Source organism: Aphelocoma coerulescens, unplaced genomic scaffold (genome assembly GCF_041296385.1).
Source record: "Aphelocoma coerulescens isolate FSJ_1873_10779 unplaced genomic scaffold, UR_Acoe_1.0 HiC_scaffold_70, whole genome shotgun sequence".
Taxonomy (NCBI): domain Eukaryota; kingdom Metazoa; phylum Chordata; class Aves; order Passeriformes; family Corvidae; genus Aphelocoma; species Aphelocoma coerulescens.
In genome coordinates this window covers 1,628,194-1,653,194 of record NW_027184055.1, presented here as the reverse complement: position 1 = coordinate 1,653,194, position 25,001 = coordinate 1,628,194, and the positions used below count along the sequence as shown (strand labels likewise).

Here is a 25,001-nt window from a genome sequence, read left to right as displayed (position 1 = left end):
GCAGCTCCGATCCCTTGGGCCGTGACGCCGGGGACGGGTGTCCGTCGGCGCTCGGGGTCTGTCTGTCAGCTTTTGCAATCCAGATTCTGATTGTGAGAAATGAGTGAATGATAAATGTTGTCTTTCGCATCTATGATTTTAACATTTAGAAGTGATGATGTGCTGTGTAGAAATAGCGTTAAGGTAAAATGTAGCTAAGTAGAAACGAGATTCAGGTAAATTGTAACTTCGAAATAGTTGTAATACGCTCAGAAATGTATTAATGAACACATGGTAATAAATGTCTTTTGAGCTGAGAAACTACAGAGCCAGGAACCGAGATATCTCAGAGGAACAAAGAAGACAAACCGCGTGCATCCCAGGAAGACTGTTCTCTCCTCAGAACTCACACCTCCCAAGGGAACTGGCAGCTGCAAATGAGGCTGGAGACTGGGGAGGCACGGGAGGGGGGTGCCTGCCTTCAGTTCTGAAGCGATCCCGAGCACCGAGGCGGCGGCGTGCTAGGGGAAGGGGCAGAGACCGGAGAGGGGGAAAGTTGAGTGAAGTATAAATGACTTTCTGGGCTTAATGAATATGGAACAGTTTAAGAGAGTCCTTAAGTCCACAGTAAAATGAATGGAGGGCGCCTCTGGCAATATTGCCAAGTGCCCCAGCGCTGTGATTTGCCTTTGTTCTACTAATAAATGTTCAATATTATATTGCTAAAAAATTCAGCTTTTGTATTCATTTTTTTCAGAGAGAGAATAGAGAGAGAAAGAGGGGAAATGAGAGAGACAATAAGAAGAAAGAGAATAGAGTGAGAGTAAAGACAGAGAGAATAAAGACAAACACTGCTGCTAAGGAACATCCGTGCAGCCCCAAACGCCTTGGCACACCGGCCCCAGTGTCCGTGCTCGGGGCTTGATTTACCAAGATGTGAATATCGATCTCATATCGATATCCAGCTGAGACAGACAAAAGCTCTCTAACAGTTTAGAGTTAGAAAGTGAATGTTTGATTGGCGCCAGACAGCGGCGTGGAACAGCTTCCTAATGCGCAGTGCCCAGGTATGAACGGTTACAGAGTTCATTTAGCCACAAAAGTGATGAATATCCAAACTACAAATACATATTTCTAACAGTGACCCCTCCCATTCTCCGCTTCGTATGGAAATGAGCTTTAATGGCATTAAGCATGCGCAGTGCGTGCTCTGAATTGAGTCGCTGCTCTCGAATTGGGCCGGTGGTCCCAGACAGATGAAGTAAGCTCATCTCCCTCACTTGCACCTTTTTTGCCTTTCTGAACTTTAACAATCTTAATTACTTTAGTGACCTCCAAATTTCCTCTTGCCTGACTTCTGAATAGGTTCCCACAGAGGCAGGAAATTGGGAATTGTCCTTGTTCCCTATACCAACTGATCAATATTTCTGTTCCTCGTTCTAAGCACAGCTAAACAAACATACAAATGACAGATCATCAATTATTCCGTAATCAATTACTAACATCTTAAAAACCATTTCAAATCTCTTATTATTTTCTCTTAATTAGTTTAATTAACTCTAGTCCAGCTCAAATTCTTTCTTATTCTAACTCATTTCAACACAGCTAGCCTATAATTAAAATCTTTCTGTTTCTTTTAAATCTATGTTTCAGGGTGTCACCATGGCCACGGGGCTGCCCCAGGGCAGAAATCCCCTGCGGAGATACCGGACCGGCTGTGGGAGATGGGATGCCAAACACACCGGCTTTAATCTCTTTGGGATGAAGAAGTGAGTTTTTCAGTCTATTTGGGATAGAAAACTACTTCTGATTGCATCAGCCTGTTATACACGGGATTTAAAAAGCATAATAAATACTAAAAAGGAATAATGATAAATAGCTGTGGTTCAAAAGGCATAAAGGAATTAGGAGGAACATATCTACTGACAGAAGATTTAATAAAAAACTATACTATGAAAAAATCTTCTGCAGTGCTGTCAGTGGGTGTTCTTGGTTTTTTAAAAAATTTTTTATTTCTTGTTTCCTCTGATCTGCTTTGTTTTGCAAGCATTGAAGCTAAAATGAGCAACATCAGGACCAAATCAACAGTTGGGTGCAAAGCCTCAGAATGAATGTGGAGCTAATGGAGGATTCACGTGCTTTAGACACGTGTGTGCACAGGTGCAGAAAAGCATCGCTCCTTTTGGAGGCTGCATTACAGCACACGGGTGGTAAAATCAGATTGACTCCGGTTTTCACAGGCTTCCCGGGCAGCACTTACCAAGGATCTCCTCAAGCCCAGTGAGCGAGCGAGGACAGATGAAGCGGCGAGCTTGGCCTGCCTGGCCGCTGTTAGCCAGCCGCGCTGCGAGCAGAAAGGCCGGGGCGGCGGCGGCGGCTTCTCCTTCTCAGCGCCCGCATGAAGAGAGGCGCTGAACGGCGGCTGCGACCGCCCGCGCAGGGGCAGCGGGGCCACGGGGCCGGCAGGGCAAACACGGCAAACGATTGCCCGGGGCAGCACCGGGACCAAATCAACTTCTCCGTGCTGCGAAACCCTGCAGAAATCCCGGAACTGGTGGCATTCGTTGGCAATGGCACTTAGGAACAGCAGTTAACCCTGTACCAGCTATTACGTTGTACAGGAGGTTATGATCCAGATTATACAGGTATCTTATAACTCAAGCTATATTAGCATCTTGTAACTTTGACCCCAGTTATAATGTTAACTAGTTAATATCTGCGTAGAAAGGTTATTCTTAACATGTTTACACTTCATTTACGAGCAGCAGATTTTTCCTCCTAGTCGTAGAAAGAGGAGGAAGTGAGGACATGCAGAGAAAGACAACTTGGCAGCACCAAGGTCAGTGGAAAGAAAGAGGGGCAGGAGATGCTCCCAGCGTCGGAGTCGGGATTTTCTCTGCAAGCCATGGTGAGGACTGGGATAAAACAAACTGTCTCCCTGGGATCCATGAAGTCCACGGGGTGATACAGAGATCCACTCCCAGCCCGTGGGAAAAGGTGCTCACGCTGGAGCGGGTGGATGCTACAAAAGCTGTAATCCAGGGGGAGACCTGAACAGGGAGAGAGGGCTCCTGCTTCCAGAGACAGAGAAAGAGGGCCCTTGCTTCCAAACTGAAGCAGCTGATCCTTGAAAGACTACACCCCATGGACTAATGACCCACGCCTGCAGTTTTGGGAAGGCTGTTTTGCCCGTGGGAGGGACTCAGGTTACAGCAGGCTGGGCGGGACTGATACTCGTGAAATTAGAAAGACGCTGGAGAAGTGCACAGAGAACTGTCTCCCATGGGAAGGAGCCCATGGCAGAGCAGAAGAAAGAGACTCCCCTCCCTGAGGGACCTGAAGAAAGATCTCGAGGGATGAACTGGCTTGAACACTCCCAGGCCCTGTCTCCCTGTGCTTTTGGAGGGAAAGAGGGAGGGGATGGAGGGGAAAAAAGGTGTTTGAAAGGTTTATTTTCTTCCTCATTATCCTACTCTGTTAATAATAAATTTACTTTATACCTTTAAGTTTGAGCGTGTTTTGAACTTAGAATGTTTTTATCCCAATCCTTATCTCAACTCATGAGCCCTTTGTGATGATTTTCATGAGTAGCTGGTATTATAAGCAGTGTCAAACCACGACAGTGGCCCTTGTGGTCCATGTGGCCCCTCTCTGTCACAAGTGACCCTTGGTTCCATGAGATTCCATTGTCCCACACTGGTCCCCAGGTTGCCCTGAGGCTGCGCTGTGTCCCAATGGACACTGGATTCCACAGGAGCTGGCAATGGCCCAGTGGCACCTGCGTCCTCTGAGGCCCCGCCTTGTCAAAGCAGAGCCTTGGATCCATGAGATTCCATGTTGTCACAATGGCCTGCTGAGTTCCATGGGGCTGTGCTGTGTCACAGTGGACACTGAGATCCACGTGCCCTGGCAATGTCCAAGTGGCACCTGGCTTCCATGAGGCCCCGCTGTGTTTGAAGGTGACACTTTGTTCCCCACGATTGCATTGTGCCACAGTGGTGTCCTGGGTGCCACGAGGCCCCTCTGTGTCACAATGGAGCCTTGGTTCTGTGAGATTCCATTGTGCCACAGTGGTGTCCTGGGTGCCACGAGGCCCCTCTGTGTCACACTGGAGCCTTGGTTCTGTGAGATTCCATTGTGTCACAGTGGTGTCCTGGGTGCCACGAGGCCCCTCTGTGTCACACTGGAGCCTTGGTTCTGTGAGATTCCATTGTGTCACAGTGGTGTCCTGGGTGCCACGAGGCCCCGCTGTAAAACAGTGCACACTTGGTTCCTGTAGTGGGTTGAACCTGAGTTGATGGACAGACTTTTAGACCAATGACGCTTCTCACAATTTACATGTTTAAACCGCACGGAAAGGTGGGATTTCCTTTTGTCGGAGCTCGCCGTCTGGCAGGTAGCGGGGGGTGGGCTCCGAGCCTCCAGGCCCCGCCGGGCCGGGGCCACTGCCCCTTCCCCCCTTTCCCAACGCCGCGGCACGGACCCTGGGTCGCTGTGGGGGACTGTCCCAGAGCCGCAGGCAGCTAAAACCAGCCATGGACTGCTCAGAGCTAAACCCATCCAGCGCGGCTTCTGGGGACAGGCGGGTCCCTCTCCTCTCCATGCGGAGCCGGCGGAGCCAGCGGGAGCCGGCGGAGCCTCCTTTCTGCAGCCAGCACACTTCGTGCTGAACTGAAGGGGACACCATGCAGCCAGCAGCACAAAGGGAGCGAGGCTTTCTCCACCGTAAAGCCCGAACAAGAACACTCTTCAACGTGGCAGCCTCAGAGTCAGAGAGGAAGAGAAAGTGAGTCCTGTGGGACGGAGCTGAGCATGGCGACGGGAGAAAAGAGGGCGGTGCTGGGATTCTCGCGCGCAGCTTAAAGAACTTCCTGCAGGCCGTGGTAAGAAACTGTAATATCACAAACTGTTTGTCTCTAATCCATTTGAAGAACATGGGGGGATGGAGAATCCTCGTGTGGCCTGTGAAGATTGTGAAGAGTGCCTATGCCAGGCTATAGAGAAGCAGTGAGAGGCTTTTAGAGACTTGTGGCGAAGAAAGCCTTTGTGTGCAGGCCAAAATAACTTATCCTTAACAAGGTTAATAACCCCATGTGATGGCCCGTGGTTTGCAGTGTGAAAGGAACTGTGAGATTTTTCATGGGAGAGATGTTTACACCACAGCAGATTGATTGTTTCTGGGTGGTCTGCTGTTGGTGGCACTTTGGGAACCATGTGCAACTGAAGAAAACCCTTTTTTCCTTAAGCATAAGAGAGAGACTTTTAAAGAACTGGAACACTGACTAACATCCCATGTTCTGTTATCCTTTGTGCGAGTTGGGTAAAAGGAGAGAAGTGCTGGAAAAGAGGGGGGGGGGGAATTTTGGAATTTTGCTTTAATTTTTTTTTGTTATTTTCTCTTTACTTTTAATTCTATTAGTATATAAAACCCTTTCATTGTACTGCAGCTGTTTGAGGTTTGTGCCTGCTTTGCTTTTCTCCTAATTCTTATCTCACAGAAGGACAATAAGTAAGTAATGAATATTTTGAACCGAAACCACTGCACTTAATTGGTGTTTCCGCCCGGTTACGAACTCAACCCACTACAATGTGCCACCTGCTCTCCTCAGGGCTCTGCCTGCACACAGGCCCAGGAGAAGTTTTCCTGTTTGCAAGGAAAGAATGGAAAAGCCTGAGCACATTTCCTAAACAACAAACCCCGCTCAGGAGCCACATGCTCAGTACAGGCTGCCTGGAACGATGGCCCCTTTCTACAAGGGTCAGTGTGAGCAGGAATGATCTCTGGGAGCAGAATTCTCGGAGTCTTTCCCATGGGGTCACTCCCTGCCCTGGCCAGCGGGGGTCCCTCCCATGGGGTCAGTCCCTGCCCTGGCCAGCGGGGGGTCCCTCCCATGGGGTCAGTCCCTGCCCTGGCCAGCGGGGGGTCCCTCCCCAGCCGTGCGGTCACTCCCCGGCCCGGCCCTGAGGCGCGGGGCAGTCGCGGGGCAGCCGCGCTCCGGCCCCGTCAGCGGCAGCGCCGCTTCGTGCCGGGCAGGAGCGGCAGAAGGAGCCGGGCGGCGGCGGGGGCTGAACCCCGGCAGCAGCGAGGAGGAAGAAGAGGAAGAAGAGGAAGAAGAGGAAGAAGAGGAAGAAGAGGAAGAAGAGGAAGAGGAAGAAGAGGAAGAAGAGGAAGAAGAGGAAGAAGAGGAAGAAGAGGAAGAAGAGGAAGAAGAGGAAGGGGCCGGGGCCGCCTGCGGTGTCCGATCCCCGGCAGCAGCGGGAGGAGCCGCTCGGCGGGACGGGCGAGCTGGGAACGAGAGAAAACGCCGAGAAAAGAAGAAAATCCGATCAAAGAGCCGCACCGAGGGGCGTCTCCGCCGGCCCGTGGCACTGAAGGAGCTGCACCGAGAGACCGGCGAGGAGCCCGGCGCTGAAAGAGCCGCAGCGGAGGGCGTGGGATGGGAGGTGCGAATGGAGTAATATATAGAGATTAGAAGGAAAAATTATAAAAGAGCCCCACCCGGAGAGGCCGCTGCGCAGTGACTAAGAAAGCAGCACCGGGGGGTTCCGGGGCTTGTTCCCGTCAGCTCCGCTCAGCCCTCGGGCACCGGGGGGTTCCGGGGCTTGTTCCCGTCAGCTCCGCTCAGCCCTCGGGCACCGGGGGGTTCCGGGGCTTGTTCCCGTCAGCTCCGCTCAGCCCTCGGGCACCAGGGGGTTCCGGGGCTTGTTCCCGTCAGCTCCGCTCAGCCCCCGGGCACCGCGCTGGGGCCCCGCGCACTTTTCCAGCCCGGCCGCCCCCACGGGCCGGGCCCCGCGGCTCCCGCTGCCGCCGCCTCGGCCCCGCCGAGCCCAGAAACCCCGGAAAATCGCTGCCATGCACTAAGGAACCTTTCCGTGCGCAGCCAGGGGCGCAGAGGGGGATCCTTATGAAGTCCCCTCCCCTCAGTCCCTCCTGGCACGGCCGGGCATTAGCGCAGCTCCCGGGGCTGTGTCCCGGCACCGGCTGCTGCCACAGGGCACGGGGCTGCCGCGCTCGGGCATTAAACGCGACAGATTCGGGGAGCAGGGACAGCCACAGAAAGCCTCGGGGAGCCCTCGGGAGCCTGGAGCTGCACGAGGGCCACAAAGGATGCCCTGGACACAGCGATGGCCCCAGCAGCGGCTCTGCCCCCCAGCACGGGGCTGTGTCCCAGACCCCCCGCTCCAGCCCGAGGTTTGGGGGCGGCAGCGGAGCTGCTGGACGGAGGACGGCTGGAGGAGCAGGAGCGGGAGGAAGAGGAGGGATAAAGGGGAAGGGCGGGAGGAAGAGGCGGGCCAGAGGGGGCAGGAAGAGGAGCCTCCATGTGCATCCATCGCTCTCGGTGTCCGCAGCTCTCGGCCTCGGGAACACCGCTCCCCCCATCCCGCAGGTGACCGGGGAGGGGCAGCTCGCCCCAAATATCTTGGGCGGTGCCGGGGGTTGTTTCGGGAGAGGGGATTTTTGGAGCTTGGAGGATTCCAGCACCGAGCCCCAAATATCTTTGTTGGTTCCTGGGGAACGGGGGTTTGGTGGGGCGGGGGAGGGGAGGCGGATGTTTGGATCTTGCAGGGCTCCGAATGTGAGTCGCAAATGCCCCTTGGGGGATATTGGGGAGCCCCCGGCACGCGGGGTTTTGGGGTCCCGGTGGCGGCTGCCGGGAGAAATGGGATGGGGCGGGATGGGGCCCGGGAAGGGTGGGATGTGGATTGGGGTGTGGGATGAAGTGTGGCGGAGGGGGATGGGCGGGATGGGGCCTGGGATGAGGCAGGCGAAGTTTGGGGATGATGAGGCCGGGGGGACCCCAGTCCTGAGGGGCCTGCGGGGTATCCGCCAGCTCCGAGGGAGTTTTGGGGCACCCCTAATCCTGAGGGGGCGGTGCTGGCAGCGGGGGACACGTGGCTCCGGCACCTCTGGCCGCAGCTGAGCCCCCCCCGCCCCCAGCGCCCCCCGGAGCGGAATTTGGGGAGGGGGAGGTGGGGGCGACCAGGCCGGGCCCCCCCGCGCTGTCCCGGCGGGGGCCGAGTGCGGGCGGGAGCCCCGCGGGGCCCGGCCCTGCCCGGGCACGGCTGATGCCGCCCGCCCGCGCTCCGCACTGGTCCGGACTGGTGCTCCCAGTGCCGTGCGGGGCGGGGCCGCTCTGGGGACCCCCCAGGGCACAGCGCGGCTGCTTTGGGGCTGTCGGCAGCGCCCGGCGCTGGGCATGGGGCGTGTGGGGGCAGCTGGGGCCGCACTGGTGGCACTGGTGGTGCTGGGAGCCCCCCCGGGCGCGGGGTGAGCGGTGAGAAGGGGGGCGGGTCTGGGACCCCAAATGGAGCGAAATGGGGAATGGAACCCCCAAAGGGAGCAGGAGGGGCCTGGAACCCCCAAAACCAAGGCCGGGGGAGGGGAGGCGGGGATTGGGGATGGGGAAGGTGCAGAAGGAGGAGGGGAAGAGGGGGCTGGGACCCCCAAGCAAAGCGGGGTGGGGATGGGACACCCAAATTGAGCTGGAATGGGGCTGTGGATTGGGGGAACGCTGAGAAAGGGGAGGAGAGGGGAGGGTGTTCTGGTTTGGCCAAATTTAGAAATATATCCTCTGAGAGAAGGCACAACCACCCCTCCCCCTCCAGGTTCGGGGAAAAAATAAATTTTCCTCGAAGGAAAGTGAAGGAGATAAAACTATTTATTTACCAAAAACACAGGAAAGAAAAATAATGCTAAATAATAAAATCTGTCGCTGTGGAGGAAAAGAACCTAGGAAAGTTTTAGAGTCCTCCCTTTGGTCTCCTCGGAGCTGGGGCTTGGCCCAGGCCCAGGCCGTCTGTGCCCAGTTGAAAGTCCTCCCGATGTGCTCTGATGTTAAAGCAATCAAGCAGTCCAGTAGAAAAGGGGATTTTCCAGGGGAGGAAAAATTCAGCTCTCAGTTTCTCTCCGGAGAACAAGCAGCTGAACAACTGGCCAAAAAAGAAACTGTTCTGGGCGCAGCCAGCCGGGTGCTTCCCCCCTCCCCTGCCACAGCTGGGAAACCAATTGCTATCTGTGTGTGACCTTGAACAAGCTGCAAACTGCCCTGAAAAAGTTTTGCTCAGTTTTTTCCTTCCCCCTCTCAGGCTCAGTTTAGAGGCATAGAAAGGCACAGGAATTAATTTCTGGGCATAGGCAGCGATATGGGATACACATCATAAGGTCACCCCAAGACAGAGGGAAAGGTGGGGTTGGGACAGCAGAAGAGCGGTTCCATGGGGGTGCAGCCCTGTCCCCCAGCACCTGAGCCCTGGAGCGATTCCCTGGGGCTCTGGGGAAGGGAGGGATCCGCACTGGGGGGGTCCCCAACCCCCCTGTCCATCCCTGGGGCTGATCGGGGGCTCCCCCCACACAGCAGCCGGTGCTGCGGCAGCCGTGGGGCAGAGGGGGTGGGAAAGGGGGGGCAGGGTGGGAGTGGAGGAGGAGCGGGAGGAAGAGTAGGGAGAGAGGAGGAGGAGGAGCTGGAGAACCACGAGGTTCCACCGCCCGCCCACTGTGTCCGCAGCACCCCCAGCCCCGGTAGCATCTTCCCCCCCATCCTGCAGGTGAGCGGGGAGGGGGAGCTCACCCCAAATCTATCGGGGGTCACCAGGAGGGGTTTTTTTGGAGGGGTGTTTGGAGCTTGCAGATTCTGGAATCGAGCCCCAGATGTCCTTGCATGTCCGTGGGAGGGATTTTTGGGCCAGAGGGGATATGTGGATCTTGCAGGACTCCAAAGCTGAGCCATAATTGCCCCTTGGGGGTCTTGGGGGGTCCATGTGAGGATCGCCCGGTCCTGGCGGGGTTGGACATTGGGTTTGGGGATCCCCAGGAGAGCTGGGGGCTGGAACACAGGACCCCTGGAGTGGGGAGAGCAGAGAGGGACGATACCAGAGCTGGGGGCCCCCAAGAGCCTGGAGGGGTGGGGGGGCCTGGAGATGAGACAGGGCTGGGACCCCTCAGCCCTAAAAGGGGCGGTGAGGAGAGGGGGGAGCCCCAAGTTCCTGGAGTGGAGGGAGGCTGAAAAGGGGACCCTGGGACCTCTGGGAGCCAAAGCAGAATCAGGAAAAAAGGGACCTTTGGGACCCCCAAAACCCCCCAGCATCCCTAAGCAGGACCCCAGAGAGGGGGATCCCCAGGACCCCCGGGACCCCCAGCAGCCCTGACAAGGGGGACCCCCAGAACCCCGAAGTGAGGAGACTGGAAAGGGGGAACTCCTGGAGGCCGTTTTGGAGTCATTCTTGATTTTTTGTTGGTTTTATGGACACCAGGTACCCGGTGAGTTCCAGAGCTGGACTTGGGCAGGAGGAAGCCCCAACCCAACACACTCATCCCTTGTTTCTCCATAAACCAGGATTTCCCATTCCCAACCCTTGGCCAGATGGAGGAGGAGGCTGTGAGGAAGAGGAAGATGCCCCGGGAGCCCCAGGCAGGTGAGGAGGAAGTCAGTGCCCCTTTCCCCCTCTCTCCTGCTCCATCTCCCAGCCCAGCATCGCCCCCGGCTGCAGGACAACCCCGCTGCCGACGCCGTCCTGCCGGGGACGGACTGGGGGGATCTCCTTCCCCTTCCCTGTGGCACGGAGGCAAATCCCATCCTCTCCTTGTCCTTCCTCCCCAGACAAGGAGCTGAGGACGGAGCCCAGGGAGGACAAATCCCCGCGGCAGAACCTGGTGGAAGAGGCCGTTTTGAGCAGCTCCACGGCGCAGGAATCCAATGGGGAGGAAAAGCCCCGGAGATCCCGCAGGAGGAGGGGCTGCAAACGCAGCCCAGGGTGCTCTGAGGAGGAAAGACCCACCCTGTGCTGGGAAGGCAGCCGGAGATGCAGCCAGAGGTCAGAGCTGGTGGTTCATGAGCAGCTTCACGATGGGGAGAAGCCCCACACGTGTGGGGAATGTGGGAAGAGCTTCAGGCGGAGCTCCCACCTGATCAACCACCAGAGGATCCACACTGGGGAGAAGCCCTATGAGTGTGGGGAATGTGGGAAGAGCTTCAGCCAGAGCTCCAGCCTGATCAACCACCAGAGGATGCACACTGGGGAGAGGCCCTATGAGTGTGGGGAATGTGGGAAGAGCTTCAGCCAGAGGTCCTACCTGATCAATCACCAGAGGATCCACACTGGGGAGAGGCCCTATGAGTGTGGGGAATGTGGGAAGAGCTTCAGCCAGAGCTCCCACCTGATCAACCACCAGAGGATGCACACTGGGGAGAGGCCCTACGAGTGTGGGGAATGTGGGAAGAGCTTCAGGTACAGCTCTGACCTGAACCGCCACCGGCGCATCCACACTGGGGAGAGGCCCTACGAGTGTCCCCAGTGTGGGAAGAGGTTTCAGACCAGCTCCACTCTCCTCCTGCACGAGCGGATTCACACGGATGAGAGGCCCTTCCGCTGCCCCGAATGCAGGAAGGGCTTCAAGCAAAACTCAGCCCTCGTCATGCACCGGCGCATCCACACCGGGGAGAGGCCCTACGAGTGTTCCGAGTGTGAGAAGAGCTTCTCAGAGAGGTCCTCCTTGATCGTCCACTGGCGCATCCACACCGGGGAGAGGCCCTACGAGTGTCTTGAGTGTGGGAAGAGCTTCTCCAGGAGCTCTCACTTGACCAGACACCAACAGAGGCACCGCTAAGGGAAGCCCTGCGAGTGCCCCGACTGCGGGAAGAGCTTTGTCCTCTGCTCCAGCTCCATCTCCCATCAGAGGAGCCACGTTTGGCAGAGCCCTGGTGACCCACATTCCCTGTGATCCGTGTTGGGAAGACCCCTGGCTGGTGCTCTCCACGTTCTCCTGGATCCCTGTAGGCACCTGGGTGAACGCAGGGGCAGGAACATCCATCGGGACTCAGATCAACATTGGAAATTCATTGGGAAGAGCTGATTTTTTACCTTTACACTCTAAAATTTTCATCTGCTCTGTCCAATTGTTTTTTCTGGTGGTATCAAGCAACCCTGGATGATCTTGGAGATCTTCTGCAGCCTAAGTAATTTCTGTGTTAATCCCACTGAAACAACCAAAATTGAGGTAGAAATAAAGAAATTAAACAAAGAGATCTAAAGCGGCACCATATTACCGGAATTTGGGGTTGAATTTGGGGTTCAGAGGAATATTTGGGAGGATCTGAGTGTTGTGGGGCTGTGAAGCCAGGCAGACTGGGGCCACAATCTTGTGTTGTCAGAACGTGTCCACCTGAGCCCACCTATTCTACAGGAATTCCGGTTGTCTGTCCCAGTCCCTGCTCTGGGTCTCTCCCTTTGGGGTGTGACGTCCAATGTCGGGAAAGGCGCGGGAGACGAGCTCATGATTTCATGATCGGCAAGCCTCGATTTTATTGTCTTTTCATCTCTTATTTATACAACACTTAAACAGCTCATACATATTGCAAAACCTGAGCTCATGATTGGTCATCTTCTCTCGTGGGAACAACACACCCCGCAGTGATGGTTTCTTCATTCCAGTCTGCTCTGGCTTGTTTCCTGTTGGACACCCTGTTGATAAGAAACCCCTTTTCCCACGACAGGCTGACTCCTACATCCTGCAAGGCTCTATCTTATCATGTCCTCTGCTGCACAGCCATTCCTCAGATAAGCTCTCTACACTTCCTCCGTTTTCTTTATGTGCTATCATGCTCAGAGTTGTTGTTTTTAGGAGTACCCTCTTGATACAAGTTAGAGCGCAGCTGAACAGGACTAATCCTACCAAAACCATGATCAATAAGAGAAACAATGTTTTTACCATGCTTTTTACCCAACCACCCAATCCCAGTTCACTGACCAGCCCATCTAGGCCAAAGAAACCTGTATCTTCCTTAATTTTTTGAGAGTGATTTATAAGTTGTTGAATCTCTGCATGAATAGAGCGAGAATGATCATTTAGATCCATGCAGCATAGTCCCTCAAATTCTTCACACCCGTGTCCATGAGCTAACAACAGAAAATCAATAGCAGCTCTATTTTGTAATACAGCATGTTGGACTGTGCTTAAATCATCTGCAAGCGCGGACAGTACTCTACTTGTTCCATTTGCTTGCTTCACTACCCAGCAGCTTAATCTCTCAATATTGCGATGAGCTCGAGCTGCTTTCCTTGTCCTTTTTCCGGCGTCTGTGAATGCAGTAATGGCATTGTGGATAGGCTTATCTTCTCGCAAGGGTTTTGAAATCCAGTTCCATGCTCCTATCCACTGTAATGCCTTGGGAAACAGGGGACCGGTCTGAATTTTGGCTCTTGAGGACAACAGGGCTTCCATGAATGATGAAGAATTTAGCAAGTACCAGTCCAAGGCAGGTTTTTCCATTGGGAGATTGATGCACTCAGGTTCTTGTCCTCCAATTTCCAAAATGCGCAAACGTCCTTTCTTAATTAAATTAGCCAAATTTTCAAGTTTTGTGGTAATAGTTTTTCGTTGCTGCAACTGTGGTGATATCCATTCTAAAACCGCCAGCTCCCCCGTTTTCTTTAGCTGCGTAATTGCGCCGAGGAGGTGAGTTTCAGAATTCCAAATAGTAAGAGAGAGGGGGATGTCTGGATTAAGACGCGAAACAAAACCGTCTGTGATACAGGTGGTGATTTGTTGTAGAGCTTCTCGCTGCTGCGGCGTCAGGTGTACCGGTGTGCATGGATCTGATCCTTTTAGTAAGGGACGGAGCTGGTCTAAAAGAACATTGGGGATTCCTACTATTGGCTTTAACCCCTGCAGATCACCTAACAGTTTTTGAGCGTCATTTAAAGTGGTGATTGAGGCTTGGATATGCAGTTTTTGAGGCTTCACTCTTCGATTGGTGATGACCCATCCTAAATACTTCCACGGGGAGGATATTTGAATTTTGTTAGCAGCTATTACTAAGGACCATTCTTGAAGAGAGGAGGTAATGAGCTGAATTTCTGTTTGGTCAAAAGGCTCCTTCTGCGCAAACAAAATATCATCCATATAATGATAAATGATGGTCTGAGGTAACTTTTGTCGCAGTGGTTGCAACGCTGCATCGACATACAATTGACATATGGTGGGAGAGTTGTGCATTCCCTGCGGCAATACGGTCCACTCAAAACGTTTGTCTGGTTCACCACGATTGAGAGCAGGCAATGAAAAGGCAAATCGCTTCGTATCATCTGGATGTAGTGGAATTGTGAAAAAGCAATCTTTCAAGTCAATAATAAGAAGAGGCCAATCTTGTGGCAACATTGCTGGATTAGGGAGTCCTGGCTGCAGCGCTCCCATAGGCTCCATACGAGCATTGACAGTTCGAAGGTCTTGTAGCAGACGAAACGTGCCATTCTTCTTTTGGATGACAAAAATTGGGGTGTTCCATGGGCTTGTCGACGGCTTAAGATGTCCTTGTTGAAGCTGCTCATTGACTAGAGCGTGTGCTTGAAGCAGATTTTCCCGTTTTAAAGGCCATTGCTTAACCACCACAGGGTTGTTGTCAGTCCATCTTAGTGGCAGCGGGAAATTCCAAGCAACGGCCCTTAGCAGAAATGGCGATCATCGGTAAGCACAAAACTCATTTGGGCCCATACATCTCTTCCGAGGAGGCAGTCAACTGTGGGGGGTAGAGGGGCGATAGAAAAAGTTGCGGTAGTTTTCTTGCCCTCAATTTCTACAGTTATCAGCGGAGATTTGTGTGCTAGTTTCATTCCTCCGACACCAGTGATGGCTGTCATTGCTGGCAGAAGAGGCCAATGTGAGGGCCATGTGTTCACATCGACAATGCTGGAGTCTGCCCCTGTGTCTAGGAGGCTCTGTAACGTGATTGTTTCTCCTTTATAGGTTAGGGCACACGGCTTCCGTGGACGGCTATTAAGATCGATGGTGAGCAAGGTTAGTTCCCCAGTTGAGCCGCAGCCTGTATGAGCGTTTGGTTGAGCCTGCAAGGGCTGCATGCCTTGTGTGGCTTGAGGCAAAGGTACAAATTGAGCTAGTCTTTGGCCTTTAGGAATCCTTACAGGTGGATGAACAGTATAAGCCAGTATGAAGATATCACCCTGTGAGTCAGCGTCCACCACGCCTGGTTGAACGAACAGTCCTAGGGCAGTGGCAGATGATCGGCCAAGAATCAAGCCTCCTACTGGTGTACCATTGAGGCAGATGGGTCCTGTGAGTCCTGTAGGGATGTTATGGATTTCAGACGTCAGGAGATCACAGTCTACTGAGGCTGCCAAGTCCAGGCCGATGCTGCCATGTGTTGCTGGCTGGAGGCAGGGCAAGGGTTTGCAGCTGCTACTTGTGTCCCTGCGCGGCTGCTGGACGCGCTGCTCCGGGAGTTTCCCTGCTTCTTGTTACGGCAGGCATTCGAGTTATGCGTGTTGGATTGGCATTTGTTGCACCAAACTCCGGATGCTGGGCACTCCCCACGAAGGTGGCCCGACTGGCCACATCGATAGCATCTCATTCTGTTTCCCTCTGGAGGCAACCGGGGGCGCGTGGCTGCTGCTTGGAGGGGAGCAAGGGCGGCCATTACCTGCGACTGAGCACTAGCTGCTTGTTCCTTCAATCCCTCCCCCAGCTTTTCTAACGCGTGGACTAAAAAGGCTTGAGCACCTGTGGGCAAGGTCGCAGCTTTATCTAGTAATGCCTGAGTGGTCCAATCACCAGGTATAGAGGTAATCAAAGATCTGGTGCTAGGGTTGCTATTTTGCAAAATGCACTGTCTTAAAATAGCATCTTGCATATGATCGGGCGTCCCTGCCCTAGAGATAGCATCCATAACCTTATCAACAAAGGAGCTTAACGATTCATCACGACCCTGCTTGATGCTCATATATAGGGGGGTCCCTCCCGATGTCCTGACTTTATCCATTGCTCTCTTAGCTACTGCCATTGCCTCCCTAAGTTTATGCGGCCCTAGTCCAGCTTGAGCTTCAACTCTGAGATACAGGCCCTGTCCCATAAGCTCGTCTACAGTAAGGCCTGTTAAGGGGTCCCCTTGGGGTCTGGGGAGGTTAGTGCTACTTGCCGCTTCCTCTCTCCACCTTGCCTCAAAAAGCAATCTCTGAGAGGGGGTGTAAATGAGTTTCGTGATGGCCAGGATATCGGCAGGCAGAAGAATGTGGGCATTAAAAAGATAATCTAACATCTGCTTAGCTGGTTCACTAGACACCCCAAAGTTAGCGACTGTTGCTCTCAGCTGGGACAGGAGTTTCCAGTCGAGATGGGCAAACTGCGCGTTCTGACCCCCTTGCGCATTAGTAGTGAAAACAACAGGGAAAGCCATCGCTTCTTGTGCCGCTGCTAGGAGTTCGGAATCTCCCCTTTCCCTGCCGTCTCGGGCAAGCGCCTGCCACAACTCTCTCCTCCTTGCTGCCATAGCCTCCGCCGGGTCAGATTCTGCCCCAGGGACAGGCTCCGTGGCATTAGAGGGGTCGGGCGGCAGCGGCGGGCGTGAGGGGGTTAATGCAGAAGCGGCGATTGAAGCGGAAGGCGGGGGAGCAGGCAGGGGGGTAGGCAGCGCGGGGGATTGACTGTCAGCGGGGGGTGGCTCTGGCGGAATCTCAATAGTGGCAAAGGCAGGGGGGTTGGGGGCTGTAGGGAAAACCGAGGAGTCATTATCTTGGTTACGGGAATGCGCTATCTTAATGCCTATGACTGCTCGCTTCTCTGCCTGCACTAACAGTAACTCATTATGAACTGCTTTCCAAAGTTTGCTTATTTTCTTGGCTGACTTATCATCGTCTAAAACAAGGCTAAAAAGTTCATCCCCGTACCTCCGCCATTCTGCTAACTCGTGAATGCTGTGAGGGTCGTTAAAGAAACCATAGGAACGCCAGTGAGTTAGTAGGGAAGGGAGGTCTTTTTCTAAGTTAAAAGCTTTAAAGTGACGCTTAAGAAGAAAAGCTTTAAATAAATCCTGTGCTGCTTGCCTATCCATACTTACGGTACCGTGGCTAGCCCTCCAGGCTTCGGCAGCACGTATCAGCGAACCCACCGGTGTGGTCGTTCGGGCACGGAGACGGGAACACAGTTGTCCTCCGCTCTTATTGCCGTCCCTCTAGCTGCAGGACCTGAACCCAACGCACCTTTCCTTGTGGAAGTGGGGGTAGGGGGGGGTAACTGACGTGCCTTCTGTTCGGGCGTCAGATGTCGGGAAAGGCGCGGGAGACGAGCTCATGATTTCATGATCGGCAAGCCTCGATTTTATTGTCTTTTCATCTCTTATTTATACAACACTTAAACAGCTCATACATATTGCAAAACCTGAACTCATGATTGGTCATCTTCTCTCGTGGGAACAACACACCCCACGGCGATGGTTTCCTCATTCCAGTCTGCTCTGGCTTGTGTCCTGTTGGACACCTTGTTGATAAGAAACCCCTTTTCCCACGACATTTTGCTTTCACGGGGGAGGGCCAGCAATATACTTTCACTCGCCTCCCACAAGGATTCAAACACTCACCCACTCTAGCACATCATGCACTAGCACAAGAATTGTCACTCATTCCTCCTGCACCAGGAGTAAGAGTATACCAATACACTGATGGCATTTTGGTGGCAGGAGATGAGATTACACCTGTACAAACAACACAAACAAACATCATTAAACATCTAGAATCCCCGGGCTTACGTATTCCTCCTGAAAAAGTACAACTCCCTTCCCTAGAAGTAAAATTCTTGGGAATCTGGTGGAAAGGAGGAATGGTGTGTATTGCCCCAGACACCCTCAGCCACCGAGACCAAATTGAAACCCCAGAGACTAAAAAAGACCTGCGGCATGCTTTAGGCCTGCTAATTTTTTGGAGGAAACACATTCCTGACTTTTCAATAATTGCAAGGCCCCTGTATGATTTGCTAGGAAAAAAAGCAAAGTGGGATTGGACTCCCTTGCACGATGAGGCCCTACAACTCCTAATTTTTGAAGCTAACACATACCAATCCCTAGGTCCTATACATCCCACTGATCCAGTACACATGGAATGGCGATTTGCAAGCTCTGGACTGTCTATACATTTATGGCAGAAAGGACCCGATGGTCCGACCAGACCCATAGGGTTTTACTCACGCAGTTTAAAGATGTAGAAAAACTATATTCTACCTGGGAAAAAAGTTTATTCGTGGTCAGCACTGCTTTTCAGGAAGCAGAGAAAACTACCCACAAACAACCCCTGATTTTAAGGGAACCTTTTCAAGTCATCAAGTCAGTTTTGGCAGGAATCCCACCCCCTGACGGGGTGGCCCAACGTGCCTCTGTTTGCAAACGGTATGCTCAAATGGAACATTATTGCACCATTTTTCAAGTAACAGAAGGAGCTCGCAAAAATCTTCCTCTACAAGATGAGGTAACCCTAAATAGCACCACTGACTTTTCACCTTCTATGATCCAAGTTGCTCCCCCGTACTCAGAACGATTGCAGAATGTGTGGTTTACGGATGCATCAGCAAAGCGAGAAGGTAAGGTTTGGAAATGTGGTGCTGTAGCCTTACAAATAAATACAGGCAAGCAAATTGTAACAGAAGGGGAAGGTAGTGCACAAGTGGGAGAACTGGCAGCAGTCTGGAGTGTATTTAACCATGCATCTGAAACCTCAGACTCTGTATATGTTTACACTGATTCTTTTGCTGTGTTCAAAGGGTGTACTGAATGGCTCCCCTTCTGGGACAAAAAGGACTGGGAAGTAAACAGGGTGCCTGCTTGGCAAAAGGAAAAATGGCAAGAAATTCTTGCTGTAGCAAAAAAGGGGAATTTTTTAGTTGGCTGGGTAGCCTCTCATCAAGAAAAGGAAACCCCAACTAGCCACTGGAATCACAAAGTAGATGAGAGGGCCAGATTAGCCCCACTAAGTAGAAAACCTCCAAGAGAAAACTGGGATCCATTATTAGAATGGTTGCACTTAAAGCGACAGCACACCGGGGCACAAGACCTATACAAGGAAGCAGCAAGCAGAGGATGGCCGGGGACTCGGGAAATGTGCCGTACCTGCAGATCTTCATGCGAGCAGTGCCGGACCCGATCAGAGCGTCACCCTTTAGAACAGCCCCCCTCACATATCAGAGACAGGAAAGGGACTGTGGGACACATGGCAAGTAGATGATATTGGACCTTTTGGAAAGTCTGAGGGCAAACAACACGTGGCGGTAGAAGCCAGGTCAGGACTAGTCCAAGCAGGAGCCTTCTCTCGGGCAACTAGTGCAAACACATTAGAAGCCCTTAAAATGTGGTTCAGTTTCTTTCCAAAACCTGTACCTATCCAATCCGACAACGGGGCACATTTCACAGCGACCATCGTCCAAAAATGGGCCAAAGAAGAAGGGATCCAGTGGATATTTCACACACCCCATTATCCACAAGCAAATGGCATCGTCGAGAGAACAAATGGCCTGCTTAAGCGATTTCTGAAACCTCAACATTCTAATTGGACTGAACGACTATGGGATGCTGTGAAAACAGTACATGAGCAATGGGGAGTAAATGGATGTCCCAGACTCACAGCTTTTTATCTGCAGCCTCCCTCCTTGATACCAGCAACATCTAAACCTACAGGTAATCAAAAACCCGCACGCTTCCCAGGACAGCCTGTATGGGTGGAACTGCCTACCGCAGGAGCTGTACCCATGGTACTCACTACTCCTTTGAACATGCATACCTGGAAAGCAAACGATGCTTATGGCAAAGAACACAAAATAAGCTCTCGCTGGCTTATTCCTACATTTTAATATTAGCCCTGAAAGGGGCTGGACAGACTTTTTCTTGTCTTTCACAGGTAACTGAACAACAGGAGAAAAAAATATTCAGGACTGTGCATGAAAAACCTCAGATACAAACTATGCTTCGGTTTACTGGTAATTGTGATTGTAACATGTTAGCTCTATTTTTATGCTTATTTACCTTGTGCATGTGCTCAGCAGAGCTAGCTAGCAGAGCTAGATCAAAGGAACCTTGCCTGGAAATTAGGAAAAGGGTTTGCAAAAATATGGAATCCTACTGATCAAGGTGTATGTGTAACATTACCTGATTCTGCCGAACCAGGATTGCCATCTTACATAGTACCCTTGAATTTATCTTTTGTCCTCAATATGACTAGTGTGGCAGCTCCATTGCCTCTACCTGAACAGTGGACAAGTCAGAAAAATGGAGCCCAAGCTGAGTGCAGAGGTACCCCTATAGTACATAACCTTTACCAAACATATGACCCACCTTCTGATGCACCTCATGAAGGACAGTTGCACCAGAAATATTGTAGAACTAGGCGTCCAAAGGTAAATAGAACCATCTTATCTCAAATTGAATCCCCTCACCCAGCCATCAAATTAGATAAAAGTCAATTCAGCCCTGAGACAATAACCTTTGAGGAATATAATGCTAAACAGCCCTGCCTTGTTTACCCATGGGATCCACGGTTTGACCCACTCTACACACCAGATGTAGATGAAGGCAAATATAGCACAGTTTTTAACCCTTCCTGCTGTGGTCAACTTCCGAACATAACGAATAGAACCCCAATCGACTGACAACATTTAATGTGGGCATGGTCTGTACAAACAGTTCTTAAAGGTAAATTTAGAGACTAAAAAAGACTACAAAAGAAGATAGTCCTCTATTCAATTGCTCAAAGGTGATAACATGCAAAGAAGGACCAGGAGATCCTCCAGAAACATGGTTTTCACTTAGAATTCGAACATTAGGAACTGATGTGTGTACTTGTTGGGGATACCTCTCAAAAGGCTGGAGAAATCAAGATGAGTCCTGTAACTCCTCCTACAAATACCTTCTCAACCCATGTGGAGTTCCTTTTACCCCCTACCCAGTCCGTGGGACTCCAATCAATACTAAGCCAAAAATCACCATCCTTGATTATGCAGATGCAACTAAGTGGAAAACTGCAAAATATATAGCCCCTCTTGGAATGGCTTGGGGATGCTCTGATGAGATATTTTATTCACATTTGTCATTAGAACAACATGCTGGACTTAGGTGTGGAATTGGAATTCCCTCCCTTTGCCCCAGACGTATTTTTACTTTCACCAAAGTGTCTAAAGAACGTCACTGTCGTAGTGTTCCCTCTTCAAAGGCAACACAAAGAGCAGAATGGGCAATTCAAGGAGTTGACATTCCAGATTACTATACCACTGGACAAAAAGTATCTCTATTTCTGGAAAATTTCTTTACTCCCTATGTTACCTTTAAAAGACACCAGTTCGTATTAGAAGATATTACCTGGCAATTAAGTATATGAAGCAATTGGACACAAGATGCATTTGGAGAATTATACACCCAAGTCCAGCAAAATACTAAAATGACCCTGCAAAATAGATTAGCTTTAGAGATGGTATTGTTAAAAGAACAAGGAGTTTGTGGGATGTTCAATAGAACAGAAACTGAGGGTTGTATTACAATTCATAATGCCTCTAGCTCCGCTGAGGAGGCATGAGCTAAGATGAGAGAAATAAGTAATCATACTAGAAATTTGTTTCATGCAATGCAACCGCGAGAAGTATTTGATAGTTCATGGGTCACTACCATCCTAAAGTATTTTGGGCTCACAGGGTGGGGAAAATGGTTAGCACAACTTGGAATAACAATTGCTACTGGAATTGCATTGCTAATCGTTGGTATTGGCTGGGTTAAATGCATGATACAACACTTACTCCTTTCCTTCTCCCCCTCTGTACGCTGTATTCAAATCACCACCACCGAAGAAGGCTGACCCTTGCCTCTCCCCCCCCACCACCACCACCACCGCTGCCTGCTGCGAGACACTCTGAGGCCTCCTGGAGCCGACGCCGCCCGCCTGAGGAGAACCCCCCGAACCTGCAGCCCTGGAGCGGAACCACGAGTGAGTTGTGGAACCCCTCCCCTGCTGCTGCGTGCCGTGCTGAGAGCACCGCGAGTGGGCCAAGGCTCGGCTGCAGCGACCGGGCACCGCGCCTGCAACTCGGAGGACGGGCGGCCGCCTTGCAGCCAAACTGCTCCCAAGGTCAGAGGAGGCAGATAAGACGCTTCCAACTGCTTCGCTCCCCCCACCCCATCTCGGCGGCACTAAAGGTAGCACAGTGAGCTGCTGCTCAGACGGACCTTCCCTTCTCTTTTTTTTTTTCTTTCTTTTTCCTTTTTTGTAATTGGGAGACATTGCCAGCATGGGCGCAGAGTTTCAGCACCAGAAGACCCCGTACTACAGGTATGGACTTGCTTTTTAACAAAAAAAGGCATAAAATACGACCAACAGGCTTTAACAGCCTTAAGCACATGGTGTAAGAGCCACAGACTAGACGGCTCCGAGGGGACTGCCCTGGGCTTGGAAAGGTTGAAGCAGGCTGGTAAAATGAGAATCGAAGCGGCTCCCACAGGAGATGAGACAGCTATTAATGTGCTAAAGCCTTGGAGGCTCCTTTAAAAAGGAGAATAATGCAAGGATGACGGTGGGAACGCGGCGGGCGCCGCCCACTGAGGCCGGCAGCGAGGAGAGGGCGCCGGGAGAGGCAGCGGGAGGCGTGGCCGCAGCACCGGGCGCGCAAGAGAGCACCGCGGCCGAGCAGCCTTTCCGCCAGCTGCACATCCTGGTCCCTCTCGCCCTGGGAAATGCGTGTGGGGGCTGGGGCCAGGGGGGCTCCGTCCCTCTCAGCCCTGGGGTGACCGCCCCGAGTATCCCCCGCCATGACTTGGACAGAGATCCCCCCAGTCCCGATCGTTCCCCGACAGGAGAGGCCTGAAGACACCACAGGACCCCCCAGGATGCAGAGGGACGGAGACAGCCCCGGGCCATGCGTGCTCCTCACCCCCGCTGAGGCCGGGGGGGCTCCGGCCTCCTCTCCCACGGGGAAGGCGGGGGCTTGGGGATTTGTTTGCATCGCAAGCGACTCGCTGGGAGAGCAAAGCTCACTCAAGGCATTTGATGTGGTTTTTGCCAATTTTATTTTGTTTTACCGTGTTTTACCTGGCATTAGCTGATTTTACCTGGTATTATCTGATTTTACCGTGTTTTACCTGTATTAGATAATATTAGATGGTATTAGCCGGTATTACCGTGTTTTACCTGGTATTACCGTGTTTTACCTGGTATTACCGTGTTTTACCTGGTATTACCTTTGGTGGGCTTCGGGTGGTGTCCGAACTCTTCCGATTTTGTCCCTCGTTGCCCCGGCGCTGCTGGGGCCCTGCCTTTGCCGAGCCGGGGTTGCTGTCCCTCGTTGCCCCGGCAGTTGCCCGTCCCTGCCTTTGCCGAGCCGGGGTTGCTGTCCCTCGTTGCCCCGGCAGTTGCCCGTCCCTGCCTTTGCCGAGCTGGGGTGCGGTCCCTCGTTGCCCCGGCAGTTGCCCGTCCCTGCCTTTGCCGAGCTGGGGTGCGGTCCCTCGTTGCCGCGGTAGTTGCCCGTCCCTGCCTTTGCCGAGCCGGGGTTGCTGGCGCTCCCACTGCCATCTGGAGGGGCCGGCGCAGGTACCTGAGAAAAGTGGCAGAGAGAAAAGGCGCATTGGCGGCGAGAAGCGGCGCAGCGAACCATCCCATCTCCCTCCCAGCCACCCCCTCACACCCGCCCCGGCCCGGGGCTCCAGGGCCGCGGCGCTGAGGGCCGGGCCGCTCCCAGAGCTCCGGCCTCGGGGCTTCCGCTCCTCTCCGCCCGCTCCGCTCCGCTGCTGCCGCCTCCACGCCGGGACTGCAACTGAAGCCCCGCCACCGCCGCCGCCTTATATAGGCAGCCTAAGCCCCGCCCCCCCGGGCGGCAGCCAATGGGAATCGAGCGCCAAGGTTCCTCATTGTGAGGAAACAATGAGGGGCGGGGCCAGAACGTAGCGGAGCGATCTGATTGGTCGAGAGGCAGCGGGTCAATGACATCACACCCCGGGCATTACCAAAGCTTAGCAAAAATGAAACCCTATAAAATAGAAAAATTACATTTAAAACGCCACTGGAGTGTGGCATTCAGCAGCGGCCGCTCTTTATTGGGGCCAGGTGCACCAGGGGATTTCTCCTCTGAAATATCCTGTGTGCCGAGGGCTCCAAAGCTCCTGTTCACACGCTGTGCTTTGCATCCTTTTGCATTGCTATCATTCGATTCAACGCTGCCCTGAACTCCCCGCTGGACGCTGCAAAGAGCGGTCTCAGAGCTGCTGAGCCACTACTAGCAGGCATCCTGTGACCATGCCTGGCAGTGCTGGCCGCAAATTTTCTGTGGAAACAGAGCGTCCTGCAGCTGTATCCAACGCGCCTGCACAGCCATCACAAAAACGCTCGCCCAAGACAGACACGCTATCAGAAGCGGCCGATCCATGCTTAAGCATCATGCCTGGAAATAGCGGCTGGCCAGGAAGTCCTAATGTCGCCGCTGCCCTTTGTGACAACTCTGCGGCGCAGGCGGCGGGGCCACGACGTCTCCGGGCGACGACACTGCCCCAGAGGCAGGGGGCTCGGGGACGGCCAGTGCCAGCACCGCACCGAGCCCGCTGATTGCTCCACAGGCCGCGGCCTCTGTGACACGCGGGGACAGCGCCTGGCTCGCAGCGCAGGGAGGCAGGGCCGGCATCAGGGCGGGCTGGGGGAGGGGTCGGCGTTGAAGCCCCACTTGGGCTGCCTTGGGCTGCCATTGCGGCTCAGGCCGGCCTTAGGGCTGGCCCTGCCCTTAGGGCTAACGGTGGCCTTGAGCTTGGAGCCTGCCTTGGGCTAGGGAGTGCACCTGGGGCACTGGCCTTAACTCCATGAATGGTTGGCCTTAGGGCAGCAGTTGGGGCTGAGTTTGGGAGTTAGAGCTAAAGGCGGCATTGGAGTGTGGGCTGGGGCTGGGCTCAAAGCTGGACTTAGGGCTTCAGTTGGGATTGGTGTTGGGCTTGATCTTAAGAGTTGCAGTTGGGGCTGGCTTTGGCCTTCGAGCTCACCGTTGTTATAAACGAGGCTGAGACTTTTTTTAAAAAAGAAAAGCCAACTCGTTTGTTTATTCATTAACAACTGAGAGCGAGAACCCAGGATAAGCCCAGGCTCCGCACGACAAGCCAGAGTAAAGCAGCACACAAAAAGGACAGTGTGACCCTCCGGGTGCAACCTCGGACGCCAAGTTCCGCAGGAGCTCCCCGGATAAAGTCCCAGGTCCGTTCTTATGCCCTCTGTCCGTTCACAATTGGTGGATTTTGGAT

At 53.1% G+C, this 25,001-nt stretch overlaps 1 pseudogene; it reads left to right on the top strand.

Moving 5' to 3' along the window:
* LOC138102326 (zinc finger protein 850-like) overlaps positions 1-25,001 on the top strand; it is a 1,260,715-nt pseudogene that overhangs the window by 174,673 nt on the left and 1,061,041 nt on the right.